General features: G+C 43.0%; 1 protein-coding gene across 1 annotated transcript in view; it reads right to left on the bottom strand.

The window, feature by feature from the left end:
- The window catches only part of CFAP74 (cilia and flagella associated protein 74), an 88,080-nt gene extending 73,371 nt beyond the window's left edge, over window positions 1-14,709 (bottom strand). The window contains exon 1 of the mRNA XM_057558042.1: window positions 14,638-14,709. The gene's annotated coding sequence lies outside the window, so the exon portion shown is untranslated. The remainder of the gene's footprint in view (window positions 1-14,637) is intronic.
- Window positions 14,710-15,429: the final 720 nt, after the last annotated feature.

Genomic DNA, 15,429 nt, shown 5'->3' on the forward strand with positions numbered 1-15,429 from the left:
CCAGAAATAAACCCACACTTATATGGGAAATTAATCTACAACAAATGAGGCAAGAATATACAATGGGGAAAAGACAGCCTCTTCAATACATGGTTTTTGGAAAACTGAACAGCTACATGCAAAAGAATGGAACTGGACTACTCTCTCATACCATATATAAGAATAAATTCAAAATGGATTAAACGTGACTTCCCTGGTGGCGCAGTGATTAAGAATCCGCTTGCCAATGCAGGGGATGTGGGTTTGAGCCTTGGTCCAGGAAGATCCCACATGCCGCAAAGCAACTAAGCCTGTGCATCACAACTACTTAGCCTGAGCTCTAGAGCCCGCAAGCCACAACTACTGAGCCCACACGCCACAGCTACTGAGTCCGCACGCCACAACTACTGAAGCCCACATGTCTAGAGCCTGTGTTCCACAACAAAGAGTAGCCCCCGCTTGCCACAACTAGAGAAAGCCCGCACGCAGCAATGAAGACCCAACACAGCCCAAAAATAAATTAATTAATTAATTTAAAAAAAATGGATTGAAGGCTTAAATGTAAGACCACAAACTGTAAAAATTCTAGAAGAAAATATAGGCAGTAAGATCTTTGACACTGAACTTAGTAATAATTTTTGGATTTGTCTCTTCATGCAAGGGAAACAAAAGCAAAAATACACAGATGGGACTATATCAAACCAAAAAGCTTTTGTGCAGCGAAGAAAACTATTATCAAAACAAAAAGGCCAGGGACTTCCCTGGTGGTACAGTGGTTAAGAATCCGCCTGCCAAGGCAGGGGACACGGGTCCGAGCCCTGGTCCAGGAAGATCCCACATGCCACGGAGCAACTAAACCCATACACCACAACTACTGAGCCTGTACTCTAGAGCCCATGAGCCACAAGTACTGAGCTCATGTGCCACAACTACCGAAGCCCACGCGCCTAGAGCCCATGCTCCACAACAATGAGAAGCCCGCGCACCACAACAAAGAGTAGCCCCTGCTTGCCGCAACTAGAGAAAGCCTGCGCGCAGCAACGAAGACCCAACGCAGCCCAAAATAAATAAATAAATTAATTAATAAATTTTAAAAAAGGCCATCTACTGAATGGCAGATGATATTTGCAAATATATCCAATAAGTGGTTAATATCCAAAATATATACGAACTCATACAACTCAACATCGACAAACTGAAAAACCTGATTAAAAACTGGGCAGAGGATCTGAATAGGTATTTTTCCAAAGAAGATATACAAATGCTGGCCGAATACGGAGGAAAGGGGACCTTCCTGCACTGCTAGTGGGAATGTAAATTGGTGCAGCCGCTGTGGAAAACAGTATAGAAATTACTCAAAAAATTAAAAATAGAACTACCATATGATCCATCAATTTTACTCCTGGGTATTTATCAAGGAAAAAAACCCCAAAACACTAATTAGAAAAGATATATGCACCCTTATATTCATTACAGTACTATTTACAATAGCCAAGATATGTAAGCAACATAAGTGCCCATCAACAGGTGAATGGATAAAGAAGATGTGGTATATATACACAATGGAGTACTACTCAGCCATAAAAAGAATGAAATCTTGTCATCTGCAAAAATACGGATGGACCTTGAGGGTATTATGCTAAGTGAAATAAGTGAGATAGAGAAAGACAAATAATGTATGATTTCACTTATATTTAGAAACTAAAAAAACAAAACAAATGAACAAACATCATAAAACAGAAACAGAGTCATAGATACAGAGAACAAACAGGTGGTTGCCAGAGGGGGTGGGGATGAGAGGGGGAGAGAAGTAGGTAAGAGAGATTGGAAGGTACAAACTTCCTGCTGAAAAATAAGTCACAGGGATGAAATGTACAGTGTGGGGAATATAACAATAACTATATAGTATCTTTGTATGGTGACCTATCGTAACGAGACATACCCTGTGATCACTTTGAAATGTATAGAAATATCGAATTATTATGTTGTGTAACAGGAACTAACATAGTGTTGTAGGCTAATTATATTTCAAAAACAAACAAAATCATAGAAAAAGAGGTCAGATTTGTAGTTACCAGAGGCAGGGGATTGGGGAAGGGGGAATTGGATGAGGGCATAAAAATGTACAAACTTCCAGTTATAAGATAAATAAGTACTAATGATGTAATGTACAACATGATAAATGTAATTAACACTCTGTATGTTATATATGAAAGTTGTTAAGAGAGTAAATCCTAAGAGTTCTCATCACGAGGAAGAATTTTTTTCTATTTCTTTAATTTTGTACCTATGAGATGATGGATGTTCACTAAACTTATTGTGGCGATCAGTTCATGATGTTTGTATGTCAAATCATTATGCTGTGCACCTTAAACTTATACAGTGCTGTATGTCAATTATATTCCAATAAAACTGGAAGAAAAAAATCAAATCAAAAACTATGAATTCACCTTATTTTTTGAAAATAAGAAACATACTTCTAAATAACCCATGGGCCAAAGAAAAAATCATAATGACAATTATAAAATGTTTTTAACTAAGTTATAATGAAAATATCATATATGAAACTGAGTGTAGCCAAGGTAGAACAGAGTGAATTTGTAATCCTAAATGCTCATATCAGGAACGAGACAGGCTAAATATTAATGTGCTAAACATCCAACTCAAGGGGTTATAAAAAGAGCTGCGATATAAACCCAAAGAAAGTAGAAGGAAGAAAACAAAAAAGATTAGAAATTAATGCTGCAAGACAAACATGTGATAGAGATGTTCCTCAAAGCCAAAAGTTTGTACTTTTAGAAGATTTATAAAACTGACAAATCTCTAATAAAACTGATAAATAAAAAGAGAAAGAACAAATCATCCATATAAGAAGAAAAGGGTCTCTAACTATAGATACTACAGACATGAAAAAATGTAAAAATGTCATGAAACACTTTACACCAATAAATTTGCAAATTTAGACACTGGACAAATTATTAGAAAAATATTACTAACCAAAATTGTTTTGAGAACAAAAAATAGAAAATTTGAAAATTCCCACAGGCATAAAGAAATTCAATCAAGAGTCAAATATGGGGACTCTGGGAGGGCTCACACCAAGGAGTACTTCCCAGAAATGCTGCTGCCAGTGTCCTTGTCCTCACGGTGAGGCACAGCCACCCCCCGCCTCTGCAGGAGACCCTCCAACACTAGCAGCTTCCATGGACCCCTGATTGCTGCTTGAGGAGAATTGCCCTGTGGATTTGACTGACCAACGATTGTGATATAAGCAGTTACAGGTGACTGGCCCAGCAGGAGTGAGAAGAATTTATCTTCAGTATAAACTTCATTATTCCACAGTGTCTCTTCATTTGCCTGGGAGGTGAGAATATTGAGACTCAAGGAGATTAAGCAATGGAGTACTTTCACTGCTCAAATGTAATGATGCCATGATTCTGATGGAGTGTTGATCACCCCTCATACACTGCTTTCTTCACCCAAGTGCTAATTCCATCTTATCAGACGCTGTGTCCTTTCCTGGCTGAGGAAACCAGGACCTACAGTGAGGGCAGACAGCAGAAGCAAGAAGAACTACAATCCTGCAGACAGCAGAAGCAAGAAGCACTACAATCCTGCAGCCTGTGGAAAAAAAACCACATTCACAGAAAGATAGACAAGATGAAAAGGCAGAGGGCTATGTACCAGATGAAGGAACAAGATAAAACCCCAGAAAAACAACTAAATGAAATGGAGATAGGCAACATTCCAGAAAAAGAATTCAGAATAATGATAGTGAAGATCATCCAGAACCTCGGAAAAAGAATGGAGGCAAAGATCGAGAAGATGCAAGAAATGTTTAACAAAGATCTAGAAGAATTAAAGAACAAACAAACAGAGATGAACAATACAATAACTGAAATAAAAAATACACTAGAAGGAATCAATAGCAGAATAACTGAGGCAGAAGAACGGATAAGTGACCTGGAAGACAGAATGGTGGAATTCACTGCTGCGGAACAGAATAAAGAAAAAAGAATGAAAAGAAATGAAGACAGCCTAAGAGACCTCTGGGACAACATTAAACACAACAACATTCGCATTATAGGGGTCCCAGAAGGAGAAGAGAGAGAGAAAGGACCCGAGAAAATATTTGAAGAGATTATAGTCGAAAACTTCCCTAACATGGGAAAGGAAATAGCCACCCAAGTCCAGGAAGCGCAGAAAGTCCCATACAGGATAAACCCAAGGGGAAACACGCCAAGACACATAGTAATCAAATTGGCAAAAATTAAAGACAAAGAAAAATTATTGAAAGCAGCAAGGGAAGAACGACAAATAACATACAAGGGAACTCCCATAATGTTAACAGTTGATTTCTCAGCAGAAACTCTACAAACCAGAAGGGAGTGGCATGATATACTTAAAGTGATGAAAGGGAAGAACCTACAACCAAGATTACTCTACCCAGCAAGGATCTCATTCAGATTCGATGGAGAAATCAAAAGCTTTACAGACAAGCAAAAGCTAAGAGAATTCAGCACCACCAAACCAGCTCTACAACAAATGCTAAAGGAACTTCTCTAAGTGGGAAACACAAGAGAAGAAAAGGACCTACAAAAACAAACCCCCCAAAATTAAGAAAATGGTCATAGGAACATACATATCGATAATTACCTTAAACGTGAATGGATTAAACGCTCCAACCAAAAGACACAGGCTTTCTGAATGGATACAAAAACAAGACCCATATACATGCTGTCTACAAGAGACCCACTTCAGACCTAGGGACACATACAGACTGAAAGTGAGGGGATGGAAAAAGATATTCCATGCAAATGGAAATCAAAAGAAAGCTGGAGTAGCAATACTCATATCAGATAAAATAGACTTTAAAATAAAGCATGTTACAGGAGACAAGGAAGGACACTACGTAATGATAAAGGGATAAATCTAAGAAGATATAACAATTATAAATATATATGCACCCAACATAGGAGCACCTCAATACATAAGGCAACTGCTAACAGCTCTAAAAGAGGAAATCGAGAGTAACACAATAATAGTGGGGGACTTTAACACCTCACTCACACCAATGGACAGGTCATCCAAACAGAAAATTAATAAGGAAACACAAGCTTTAAATGACACAATAGACCAGAAAGATTTAATTGATATTTATAGGACATTCCATCCAAAAACAGAAGATTACACGTTCTTCTCAAGTGTGCACGGAACATTCTCCAGGATAGATCACATCTTGGGTCACAAATCAAGCCTCAGTAAATTTAAGAAAATTGAAATCACATCAAGCATCTTTTCTGACCACAACGCTATGAGATTAGAAATCAATTACAGGGAAAATAACGTAAAAAACACAAACACATGGAGGCTAAACAATACGTTACTAAATAACCAAGAGATCACTGAAGAAATCAAAGAGGAAATCAAAAAATACCTAGAGACAAATGACGATCCAGGGCTTCCCTGGTGGCGCAGTGGTTGAGAATCTGCCTGCTAATGCAGGGACACGGGTTCGAGCCCTGGTCTGGGAAAATCCCACATGCCGCGGAGCAACTAGGCCCGTGAGCCACAATTGCTGAGCCTGCGCGTCTGGAGCCTGTGCTCCGCAACAAGAGAGGCCGTGATAGTGAGAGGCCTGCGCACCACGATGAAGAGTGGCCCCCACTTGCCGCAACTAGAGAAAGCCCTCGCACAGAAACGAAGACCCAACACAGCCATAAATAAATAAATAAATAAAATTTAAAAAATAAAAACAAAAAAACACAATGATCCAAAACCTATGGGATGCAGCAAAAGCAGTTCTAAGAGGGAAGTTTATAGCTATACAAGCCTACCTCAAGAAACAAGAAAAATCTCAAATAAACAATCTAATCTTGCACCTAAAGGAACCAGAGAAAGAAGAACAAACAAAACCCAAAGTTAGCAGAAGGAAAGAAATCATAAAGATCACAGCAGAAATAAATGAAATAGAAACAAAGAAAACAATAGCAAAGATCAATAAAACTAAAAGCTGGTTCTTTGAGAAGATACACAAAATTGACAAACCATTAGCCAGACTCATCAAGAAAAAAGAGGGAGAGGACTCAAATCAATAAAATTAGAAATGAAAAAGGAGAGGTTACAACAGACACCGCAGAAATACAAAGCATCCTAAGAGACTACTACAAGCAACTCTATGCCAATAAAATGGACAACCTGGAAGAAACGGACAAATTCTTAGAAAGGTATAACCTTCCAAGACTGAACCAGGAAGAAATAGAAAATATGAACATACCAATCACAAATAATGAAATTGAAACTGTGATTAAAAATCTTCCAACAAACAAAAGTCCAGGACCAGATGGCTTCACAGGTGAATTCTATCAAACATTTAGAGAAGCACTAACACCCATCCTTCTCAAACTCTTCCAAAAATTTGCAGATGAAGGAACACTCCCAAACTCATTCTATGAGGCCACCATCACCCTGATACCAAAACCAGACAAAGATACTACAAAAAAAGAAAATTACAGACCAATATCACTGATGAATATAGATGCAAAAATGCTCAACAAAATACTAGCAAACAGAATCCAACAACACATTAAAAGGATCATACACCATGATCAAGTGGGATTTATCCCAGAGATACAAGGATTCTTCAATATACACAAATCAATCAATGTGATACACCATATTAACAAATTGAAGAATAAAAACCATATGATCATCTCAATAGATGCAGAAAAAGCTTTTGACAAAATTCAACACCCATTTATGATAAAAACTCTCCAGAAGGTGGGCATAGAGGGAACCTACTTCAACATAATAAAGGCCATATACGACAAACCCACAGCAAACATCATTCTCAATGGTGAAAAACTGAAACCATTTCCACTAAGATCAGGAACAAGACAAGGATGTCCACTCTCACCACTATTATTCAACATAGTTTTGGAAGTCCTAGCCACGGCAGTCAGAGAAGAAAAAGAAATAAAAGGAATACAAATTGGAAAAGAAGAAGTAAAACTGTCACTGTTCGTAGATGACATGATACTATACACAGAGAATCCTAAAGATGCCACCAGAAGACTACTAGAGCTAATCAATGAATTTGGTAAAGTTGCAGGATACAAAATTAATGCACAGAAATCTCTTGCATTCCTATACATTAATGATGAAAAATCTGAAAGAGAAATTAAGGAAACACTCCCATTTACCATTGCAACAAAAAGAATAAAATACCTAGGAATAAACCTACCTAGGGAGACCAAAGACCTGTATGCAGAAGACTATAAGACACTGATGAAAGAAATTAAAGATGATACCAACAGATGGAGAGATATACCATGTTCTTGGATTGGAAGAATCAATATTGTGAAAATGACTATACTACCCAAAGCAATCTACAGATTCAATGCAATCCCTATCAAACTACCAATGGCATTTTTTACAGAACTAGAACAAAAATCTTAAAATATGTATGGAGTCACAAAAGACCCTGAATAGCCAAAGCAGTCTTGGGGGAAAAAAACGGAGCTGGTGGAATCAGACTCCCTGACTTCAGACTATACTACAAAGCTACAGTAATCAAGACAATATGGTACTGGCACAAAAACAGAAATATAGATCAATGGAACAGGATAGAAAGCCCAGAGATAAACCCATGCACCTATGGTCAACTAATCTATGACAAAGGAGGCAAGGATATACAATGGAGAAAAGACAGTCTCTTCAATAAGTGGTGCTGGGAAAACTGGACAGCTACATGTAAAAGAATGAAATTAGAACACTCCCTAACACCATACACAAAAATAAACTCAAAATGGATTAGAGACCTAAATGTAAGACTGAGCACTATAAAACTCTTAGAGGAAAACATAGGAAGAACACTCTTTGACATAAATCACAGCAAGATCTTTTTTGATCCACCTCCTAGAGTAATGGAAATAAAAACAAAAATAAACAAATGGGATCTAATGAAACTTAAAAGCTTTTGCACAGCAAAAGAAACCATAAACAAGACGAAAAGACAACCCTCAGAATGGGAGAAAATATTTGCAAGTGAATCATCGGACAAAGGATTAATCTCCAAAATATATAAACAGCTCATGCAGCTCAATATTTAAAAAAACGAACAACCCAATCCAAAAATGGGCAGAAGACCTAAAGAGACATTTCTCCATAGAAGACATACAGATGGCCAAGAAGCACATGAAAAGCTGCTCAACATCACTAATTATTAGAGAAATGCCAATCAAAACTACAATAAGGTATCACCTCACACCAGTTAGAATGGGCATCATCAGAAAATCTACAAACAACAAATGCTGGTGAGGGTGTGGAGAAAAGGGAACCCTCTTGCACTGTTGATGGGAATGTAAACTGATACAGCCACTATGGAGAACAGTATGGAGGTTCCTTAAAGAACTAAAAATAGAATTACCATATGACCCAGCAATCCCACTACTGGGCATATACTCAGAGAAAACCATAATTCAAAAAGACACATGCACCCCAATGTTCACTGCAGCACTATTTACAATAGCCAGGTCATGGAAGCAACCTAAATGCCCATCGACAGATGAATGGATAAAGAAGATGTGGTACATATATACAATGGAATTATTACTCAGCCATAAAAATGAATGAAATTGGGTCATTTGTAGAGACGTGGATGCATCTAGAGACTGTCATACAGAGTGAAGTAAGTCAGAAAGAGAAAAACAAATATTATATATTAACGCATATATGTGGAACCTAGAAAATGGTACAGATGAACCAGTGTGCAGAGCAGAAATTGAGACACAGATGTAGAGAAGAAACATATGGACACCAAGGCAGGAAAGCGGCGGAGGTGGTGTTGGGATAAATTGGGAGATTGGGATTGACATGTATATACTGATGTGTATAAAATGGATGACTGGGGCTTCCCTGGTGGTGCAGTGGTTGAGAATCTGCCTGCTAATGCAGGAGACACGGGTTCGAGCCCTGGTCTGGGAAGATCCCACATGCCACGGAGCAGCTGGGCCCGTGAGCCACAACTACTGAGCCTGCGCGTCTGGAGCCTGTGCTCCGCAACAAGAGAGGCCGCAACAGTGAGAGGCCCGCACACCGCGATGAAGAGTGACCCCCACTCGCCATAACTAGAGAAAGCCCTCGCACAGAAATGAAGACCCAACACAGCCATAAATAAATAAATTTTAAAAATAAAGTATGACTAATAAGAAAAATAAATAAATAAACATTAAAAAAAAAAAAAGTCAAATATGTTCCCACCAAGAAAACTCTAGGCTCCAAGGCTTCCCTATCAAGTTCCATGAAACATTTGAGGTTCAAAATGTTCCAGTTTCACACACTTTCTTCCAGGAAAAAGAACCAGAAGGTCCACTCCCTGGTTTGTTTCGTGGAGTCACTTAACTTTTGCTACGAGAGCCTGGCAGTGAAAACAGGGAAAGGAAAATCACAGACCAGCCTCAGTCTTGAGGTGAAGTGTCACCAGGCTAAAGCCAGCCACACGTAGACAGGATGACACATCACGAAGACGGATTTGCTTAGCGTTAGAAATCAAGTCAACTCACCACACGAACAGACAAGAGAAGAGAAATATACAATTGACTCAATGCAGAAAAAAACATTGATGAAATTCAACATCCCACTTACACTTTTTAAAAATGTAGCAAACTGGCATTAGACTTCTTTAATGTGATAAAGAATGTCTGCCAACAATAATCCACAGGAAACGTCATACTTAATCATAAATATTATTAAGACTTCCCTGGCGGTCCAGCGGTCAAGACTCCGTGCTTCCACTGCAGGGGGCACGGGTTGGATCCCTGTTTGGGGAGCTAAGGTCCTTAAGAAATACAAGGCATGAGGAGTGGAAGGGGAGACAGTTGTTTTCAGATAACACGATTGTGCATGTAGAAAAGCCAAATGAGTATAGAAATAAATTGTTAATATTACTGAGACAATTTAGTAATGTTGCTAGATATAAATTCGGTAATAAAAATCAATGATATTCCTATTTATCAGAACAAATAATGAGAAAATAAGATTTGGAAAACTTATCATTTACAATTACACCAATAAATATGAAGTACTTGGGAATAAATACAACAAAAAAGGAGCAAGACGCCCGATGAGAAAATGATGAAGCCCCGTCAGGTGACGTGAAATGAGACCTAAATAAAGAATAAGTGGAGTCAATGACCCAGTTTCTTCAGCAAATGGATGCCACGGGGGGAAAGGGAACGGGGGTTGTTTTGAATGCAAAAGCCGTGAGAGGCAAGTCAACCACATGCAAGGTGGGGTTCTTGTTTGGAACCTGAGTCAAGCGAGAAACTGTAAAAGACATTTCTGAGGTAATGCGGGAAAATGGACACCAAGTGGTATTAGATTTTATTAAGAAATCAATGTTAACTTGGCTGGGGTTGATAATGAATTTGTGGCTATGCTAAAAATAAGTTCTTTATCCGTTAGAGTTGTGTACTAAAGCGTTTACGGGTGAACTTTGACACCTGGGATTTTCTCTAAAATACATCAGCCAAGCGCTACAAGTGACAAGCAGTAGAAGCAGCAGGGGTGACTCGATTCTGGTGACCAGTGAAGGGGGGCTGGGCACCCGACGGTTCATAGGACCACCGCTTGGTGAGTGTGAAATTGTCCATAACAGAAACCTAAAAAAATAAAAGCAATATAAATAAATCAGTGGAGAGATGCACGGTTACGTAACGGACACTCAGTGTTGCCAGGATGCCAGTTCTCTCCAAATTGCTGCACAGAGGCATTAAAACCCCCCCAAACTCCGACAGGGCAGTGTGCGCACGCGTGTGCAAGCGGCGGGCAGGGAATGGACATCTCAGTCCACATGCTAAGCAGCTGGGCGTCCACCCCGGAAATCAAGTGAAGAGCAAAACTGCTACGGTGGAGGCGGAGGGGCCTTCAGGCCTTCAGGTTTTCTTAAACAAGACATCAAAAACATTAAGTCACAAGAGGAAAAGCTGGTAGAGTCTCGTACACTTAAAAACTTTGGTTCAGGGCTTCCCTGGTGGCACAGTGGTTGAGAATCTGCCTGCTAATGCAGGGGACACGGGTTCGAGCCCTGGTCTGGGAAGATCCCACATGCCGCGGAGCAACTGGGCCCGTGAGCCACAACTACTGAGCCTGCGCGTCTGGAGCCCGTGCTCTGCAACAAGAGAGGCCGCGACAGTGAGAGGCCCGCGCACCGCGATGAAGAGTGACCCCCACTCGCCGCAACTAGAGGAAGCCCTCGCACAGAAACGAAGACCCAACACAGCCAAAAATAATAAATAAATAAATAAATATTTTAAAAAGTATAGAGAAAATGTCTTTAAAAAACAAAAAACAAACTTTGGTTCAGATGACACCCTAAGGAGAGTTTAAGAAAAACTACAGATTAGAAGATAAATGCAACACATTTCCCAAAAGGTTTACCATCAAGACATGTAAGGGACATCCACGGCTCAACAGAGAAGACGGGCAGCCCAACAGCAAAATGGCAAGACTGTGACAGGCAGGTTACAATAAAGGACGTTCAAATGGCCTGATTCATGCCTGTTTTCCTGGCGCTATTAACAGTGCTCCCTGTAACTCTTAACAGAGTCCTGGCTAGATGATGAACTGTTTCTTGGTGATAAACCAAAAAAAGTTGCTCAACCTCATTTGTAATCAGGGAAATGCAGAGTAAAGCCACATACTATTATTACACAGCCATCAGACTTGGCAACACATTACGAGCCTGAGTATACCAGGTGCCACCAAGGACACAAAGCAGTGGGAAGGCGCACGCCCTAACGGTGGGAGTGAAAACTGGGACAGGTGCTTTGAAAAGAGTTCAGCATTGTGTCGTAAAGTTAAATATATACACGCCCTCTGCACTGGTATCCTATTGCTGCTGTAAGAAATTGCCACACACTCAGGGACTTAACACAGATGTATTATCTTACAGTTCCGGAGGTCATAAGTCTGAAATGAGCCCCACTGGGCTAAAATCAAGGTGTCGGCAGGGCTGCCCTCCTTTCCGGAGGTTCTGGGGGAGGGTCCATTTTCTTGCCTTTTCCAGTTTCTAGAGGTCACCCACGTGCCTCGGCCAAGGCCCATCTTAGCAACTTCAAAGCCACTAATGTCAGGTGGTCTTTCTAGGGCTGCTTTCTTTCTGGCTCTCCTCCACCTCCCTCTTCCACTAGGAGGGCCCTTCTAGTTGCACTGGGCTCACCGGGATAATCCAGCACAATCTCCCATCTCAGAGTCAGCTAACAACCTACATTCCCGGTGCCTGTAACCTAACACATTCACGGGTTCCAAGGGGCAGGACATGGCGGTCTCTGGGGGCCATTATTCTGTCTACCACACCCTCTGACTCAGCAATTCCTCTCCTAGGCATTTACCCTACAGAAACTTAGATGCTGTATTAGTTTCCTGGGGATGCCATAACAAAGTATCACAAACTGGCTGTCTTAGAACACAAAAGTATTTTCTCATAGTTCTGGAGGCCAGAAATCTGAAATCAAGGTGCCAACTCCCACTGAAGTGCTAGGGAAGGATCTATTCCAGACTTCTCTGCTAGCTTCTGGTTCCCGGGCTTGTGGCAGCGTAATTCCAATCCATGTGACAGTCTCCCTGTGTGCGTGTCTACGTCCAAATTCCCATTTATAAAGACGTCTGTCATATTGGAGGAGGGGCCCACCTTCCTCCAGTATGACATCGTCTTAACCAATTACATCCCCAATGACCCAATTTCCAAATGAGGTCATATTCTGAGATACTGGGGGTTAGGATGTCAACATATCTTTTTTTTTTTTGAGGAGACACAATTCCACTCCTAACACACATAAATACCATGAGCCATAACGAGATTCTAGAGAGCAGTGTTCGTAAGAGCAGTAACTACGGAAACAACCCACAGCCATCGGCAGCAGAACAACTGTGAGATCCACACTGTGGCGAGCTAGGTGGTGATGGAGGTGAGTGACCCACAGCTCGTGCAGCAGCGTGGATGAGTCTCTTACACACAACTGAGAGGGAGGAAGACACAAGCACAGGTGCTTTTCCCTCTTCCCCTTCTGCCCCAGGTGGGCCTATGAAACAGGGTCCACAGTGGCCCAGACTGGGTGACAGAGCCTGAGTGGAGGAAAGCAGCCAGTCCAGTGTCGGGTATGAGAGCCCAAGCAGGGGGCGGGGAGAGGGGGTAGGTGTCCACTGTGTGTGCCACTGGCTCAAGCCTGGGAGGGATGACATAGCTTCAGAGCCTCAAAGTACTGCCCAGCAAAATACTCATCAATTACAAAGGGCAAGGTAACTTCCCAGGCGAGATGCTGGCAGACACCACCTTCATCAAGTGATCAAAGCAAACTCGTCACTAATGTGACAAATGGACCACTGTGAGCCACCTGACAGGATGGAACGAGCAGAGAGTGACATGTGGTGTCACTTCTGTGACTTCCCTGCCAAAGACGCATAATGGGAATCTGATCACAAGGAAACATCAGACAAACCCAAACAGAGGGGCTTTCTACAAAGCCACTGGCCTAAACCTTCAAAAGTGTCAGGGTCACGAAGCCAAGGAAAGCCTGATGAATGTTCTGGACTGAAGGAGACTAAAGAACCACGATGACTGCTCAGTGCAGTGGGGGATCCCAGACTGGACCCTTTTGGGTTTGTGACTTTATGGGATCTTTGATGGTCGTGTGTGGTTATGCTGGAGACTGTCCTTATGTGTAGGAAATGCACACGAAAGTATTTGGAGGTGACAGAGCATCACGCAGGCAACTTATCCCCAACTGCTCCAGGAAACAAGTTTTTTATGCTGAACTTGCAACTTTTACATATATTTGGGATTGTTTCAAAAATTAAAAAAGAATATATACAGCATTTTCCCATTTATATAAGGTTTAAAAACAGGTGAAACAATTATATTGTTTACAAGCGGTAAAACTAAAGAAAATCAAGGAAATTAGAATCAGAAAGTCAGCCTATGGTCACCGGGGAAGGGTCTGCGTGGGGCAAGGGAGAGGTAGGTTGACATGGGGTGCTGACCAGGTTCTATTTCTGGACTTGGGTAGTGACTAGTGATGTTGGCTTTATAACCAGTCCTTCAGCTGTACCTGTGAGTGTACTCGCCATCCGTCTGCAGGGATAACCTATCAGGTAATTCTTTGGACTGTGGGTACCAGAGCCGGTCCTCCCATCACCTACTTCAGTACTTGGCTCACGGCAGATGGTCAAGGAGTGTTTGCCAGATACATAATGTGAGCATGTAAAACGAGTATGCATTTACGGGGGACAAATAATAGAGGTTTCCAGAAACAGGTAACCATTAAAAACCTAACTGAGATGACCTCGGAATTCCTTTCCTCTGCCCGGACCCTCAGAGTCCCCTCTTCTTACCAGCCGGGCTGACCCCTCGAGTTTTGCTCAACGGTGTCCTAGATGTGCAAAGACAACATCGCAACGTCCGCGCGGAGCCGGAGCAGAGCTCGGAACCGAAGCTGCACGGCACCCTGGGGTCCCTGAGACCGGCCAGGGGCGACCCCCACCCCCCGCACTAGCACTTATTTCTCGGGCAGAACGTCCACGATGAAGGCGCTGATTTGTGCCTGGGGGGGCGGCCAAAGCCCCCGACCCAGCCCCGGGCTCCGGGGCCAACGGACCCACCTCTCAGCGGACCCGCCGGGGTCCGAACGGCGCGGGCTCCGGGCGGAGAAGCTGCTCGGCTGCGGCTGCGGCTGCGGCTGGCTGCGCCGTTTGGCGCGGGCAGCTCCATGGCAACGGACGGCTCCATCGCGGTGTGGGGGTGCCCGCGCCCCCCTTCCCCGCTCGCGCGATGGCTCGGTCCGGCGGCGCGCCCCCGCGCAAGCGCAGTGCGGCCGAGGCGGCCACTTGCGCCCCGAGCGCGGGAGGAAGGCGCGGGCGCGCTACTCCGGTGGTCGCCGCCGGGATTCGCGCGCTGGCCGAGGCCGAGGCCGCGAGCGGAGGGTCGCTGGGGCACCCGGGCCGTGGCGGAGGAGACCAGCGCTGCTCGGTGGCCCGGACGGCGCGCCAGGCTGCCTCCCCTGGTTTGGGCCAAGCCGGTTGAAGTTCGGATTAGTTGTCAATTTTAAAAACAGGAGAGTTCACATAAAATCGGGGTTCCTCACTTTCCTTTTCGAGATGAGAGACTTGGCACGATATGGCACACTGGGCTGGAGCTGAACCGAGCTGTCCCCGCGCATTCTCCAGCCCCCAGCCCTGCCCGGGCCCAGAGGGCTGTGTGTTTGCGGCCGAGATGCAGGGATGTGAAGAAGGGTCCCTCTCGCCGGTGCACTCAGTGCCGGGCCCTGGGCCCCCGAGTGAGTCCGCGTATCCCCCGTGCTTGCAGGGCCCCGCGCCTTCCAGCACCCCGCCTGCATGTGACTTGCAAGGCCGCTGGCCCTGCTGGCCGCTGGCTGGCTTTGACCAGTGTTTCCT

Source organism: Balaenoptera acutorostrata, chromosome 1 (genome assembly GCF_949987535.1).
Source record: "Balaenoptera acutorostrata chromosome 1, mBalAcu1.1, whole genome shotgun sequence".
Lineage (NCBI taxonomy): Eukaryota > Metazoa > Chordata > Mammalia > Artiodactyla > Balaenopteridae > Balaenoptera > Balaenoptera acutorostrata.